General features: G+C 41.2%; 1 non-coding gene across 1 annotated transcript; it reads left to right on the forward strand.

Annotated features, from left to right (window-relative positions):
• Positions 1-2,418: 2,418 nt before the first annotated feature.
• Positions 2,419-2,537, forward strand: LOC146360774 (5S ribosomal RNA). The gene has a single exon (XR_014799603.1). It is a non-coding gene; the product is annotated as a 5S ribosomal RNA (ribosomal RNA).
• Positions 2,538-3,826: the final 1,289 nt, after the last annotated feature.

The raw sequence follows: 3,826 nt of genomic DNA on the forward strand, positions 1-3,826 counted from the left end.
CTTTCGCTCTAGCATCCACATCACATAGACTATCTAGTCTTTTTATGCGGTACATGATCCCAGTTGTAGCAGAGTAACAAGCACATTACACATTTTAAGATTACTTTGACGCTTTTTTTCTGATTTTGAAATTTTTTCAGGTGTATGTTCAGGACAATTACTGGAAGCCACATTTCCTTACCCCTAGCCAATGAAGGCCCAAATACAGCTGCCCTCAGTTCTTATTCCCAACACGTAACATACCAACAGTTTGTCATGGCCTGAGGCATCTCATAGTAACGTGAAAGGTATCTTTCCGCATCCTTATGAGACGCTCCAGATTCCCATTTGAAAACAACCGAACGCTGCTCGCAGCAGTAACACACACTTGGAGCAGAGGCTCCTAACATTAACTCTATCCATAACTTTAACCTTAACCCTATCAGGTAGTGTTTTACAAAGCGATTCATGATTAGAACAAAAAACACATTTACACATACCGATGATTTGTCACATAGCATCGTTACCTGTTGGGATGAGAACGTGTTGTTTCCAGAACACCACAAATTGGGGTTTCTGTAGCTCAGGTAGGAAACCTGCTAATCAGAAAGTTGCTGGTTCAATCCCCGCCTGCTCCAGCCTGCATGCCAAATATCCTTGGGCAAGACACCAACCCCAAGTTGCTCTCCGATGCATCCATCGGGAGGATGAATGCGTATTACTGTTAGATAGAAAGCACTTACAGAGAAAAAGCATAGAAAAAAGTGAGTGCATGAATGAGGCAAGTTGTAGAGAGTAGAAAAGTTTTATACAAGAACCAGTTCATTTACCGTTATATTTTAGTTTTATTTTCAGTTCTGTACTTTTTACATGTAATATTGATTCATTAGATTGACTACATGTATTACACCTAACTTGCGGACAGCAAATTTAAATAACTGTAATAATTTATTTTCAGCATCTGAAATATTTATTTAGTTTGTTTTTTGTTTTCTTTTTGGCTCCTGATATTAGTCAACTACTATTTGTCAATGTTGAACTAATAATGAATCTAAGAAAAGGTATTTGTCACGGTTGGCCAGCGTCAACCGTGGGGATGTGAGGAAGGAGGAGCCAGGCACGGAGCTCTGAATGCAAGCAGTGCGTTTATTTACAGTGAATGGAAAATAACAATAAATCCGCAGTGCGTTCCCGACTCCCGTGAAATGTCCTCTTCCCAGTGCTAGTGTTCCTTGTCTCCGCTCCTCAGTGTCTGAGCACCCCGTGCTCGCTGCCCTCTCGTCTCCACGCTTCTCCTGGGGAGATAACAAACAGGCAGCCGTAAGACACATACAATGCGGCAGACTATCCGTACTGACTGGCCGAGAGACTAACGTGAAGTCACGCAATGATCCAGCGTCAGAGAGAGCGCCACCGCATTCTTAAGTAGCTCCTCCGACAAGGCTTGATCAGCTGTGTGATGGTCTTCAGGTGTGGCCAACCACCTGGCAGGGCCACACCCACCAGGCCTGAAGGATGCAGTTAGGAAATAGCTGTCACAAAAAAATGTTATCTTCATACACGTCACGGCTGTGTAAGCACTGATATTGATAATAGATGTGATCACAAAGAGACAACATTTTTGCTAAATGTAATTATTATATTAGAAATTTATAAAACTTGTAATTCGAATTTTTCCAAATGAGAACATATACCTTTTTTTGCTTTACTGATCAGTGTTTGGTTGGTTAACTGCAGGTGTTCAGGCACGAGTCCGTATTCTGGAAGAGCAGGTGGTGAAGATGACTTCAGCGACTGAAATGCCCTGAAGGTGGAATTAAAGATAAACTTTATTTGAACATAAATCAGTAAAGACAGGCCTCCATCCTGACATGCAGTACTTGCATTACATATGTATGATATGCATCCTCACAGAAGCCAGATGATGCCAGCATGTTTTTTAAGCCAATGTCTGGATATGAGTATATGTGAATGTGAGTATAAGTGTGGCAGGAGAGTAAGTTCTCCCTCTTTCTTGGAAGTATACAAAAGCCAACGAGTTCTTACCGAATGAGAAGTGAAGCCTGGAGATGAGCAGAGATCAAGTCAAGTGCAGTTCAGACACGCTGTTAAGCGAAAGCACACCTCAGAAACGGCCTTTTTATACATGCTGTAACGACACATACACGCTTACGTTTTTTGTTTTCTATATTTAAGTTAAAATCTCCAAACCACAAAAATGTTGGACTTCCAAATCGTCCGAACACACTGTGTGCTCTCTGTCACTTTTACACTGTGCTGTAATCAACGAACATGTCTTCTTATCGCGATGTTACTGCGAGAAAATCATTTGTGCAGCTCAATGTTGTCGCTGTAACATATGACGTTTAGCACAATAATATATATCAAACTGTGTGACATTTGCCACCGATAAAAGGTCTTTTTGACAGCTTTGCTTTCGCTTACGGCCATACCACCCTGAACACGCCCGATCTCGTCTGATCTCGGAAGCTAAGCAGGGTCGGGCCTGGTCAGTACTTGGATGGGAGACCGCCTGGGAATACCAGGTGCTGTAAGCTTTTGCACTTCAACACACAAACTGCAGAGGGCGCTAAAACTGTCACTACTCCTTCCTTCTCTCTCTAGTTTCTTCCTGCTTTCTTTTAAGCACAAAAGCGCCTCGCTGACCATTTCCCAGGTGCTAATTACAGACCTCTCATAGGGAATATTTCCTTTTGACAGTAACAGCCATAAAACCTAATACAGCACCTCACTGTCAATAACTGATTAAACGGACAAAACACATTTACTAGGGAGCCAATAAGATGGAGACATAGTAAGTTAGAGAGAAAAAAAGCCAAACAATATGTGGCAAGTGGAATTTAATCTAATTATAAAAACAATCAAACAGTTTTGGTTCATAGTTAACAGAGACTTGCAGGAAAAACACCACATCACATTCATATAAATACACAGATCTGACAGACTTGTGCGGGCACAAAGTGAAGGAAGTGTTGAGTTCATCTGCATGGAGCATGGATAATGGAATGGAAAATTTCTATTATTCTCAATTAAAGTGTTTAAGTTCCTATGCATATGCTTAGTTGTGACACTGTAATAGACTGTTCAGTGGAAATTTCTAAAACTACATGAACTTATTTCAGCCTCAGTAGAAGACAACTCTCTGTGACCATGTGTCATCTTCTGCTCCTCTCTTGAGTGGTGTCCCACAGGGCTCAGTTCTCGGCCCCCTCCTCATTTCTTTGCATCTGCTCCCTCTTGGTTCTATGCTGGGAAAATACGGCATTGCATTTCCCTTTTTTGCTGATGACTGTCAGATCTATGTCCCTATAAAGAAAAAAGGCCCATATTCCGTACAGCCATTACCTCAGTGTCTTGATGACATGAAGGCTTGGATGTCTCTTAACTTTTTAAAATTCAGTGACAAAAAGACTAAGGTGATGGTTTTTGGTAGCCCCACTGAGACCCCCAATGTGAATTTAGATACCTTGGCCCAGTATAATCAGAGAATCACAATCAGAATGAGAAAGACTTTATTTATCCTCAAGGGGCAATTATGATACAACAGAGCAGCATGACGTTGAAGATAAGGAAAGGGCATAAACAGGCAATAAGAGTGAGATAATAAATGCACAGAGTATACAGTATATACACAATTTTAAAATTACACAGTTTTAAAATTAAAGTGACTGATAAGCCAGCTGTCACAAACCTGGGGGTCATAGTGAACTCTGAACTGAAGCTTGAAAGTCAGATTAAGGCAGTGGTAAAATCAGGCTTCTTTCACCTCAGGCAGCTGATAAAATAAAGCCAATTCTTTCGCGGCAACACTTTGAGACAGTTATCC

Source organism: Perissodus microlepis, chromosome 23 (assembly GCF_051167445.1).
Source record: "Perissodus microlepis isolate ML-2025 ecotype Zambia chromosome 23, ASM5116744v1, whole genome shotgun sequence".
Taxonomy (NCBI): domain Eukaryota; kingdom Metazoa; phylum Chordata; class Actinopteri; order Cichliformes; family Cichlidae; genus Perissodus; species Perissodus microlepis.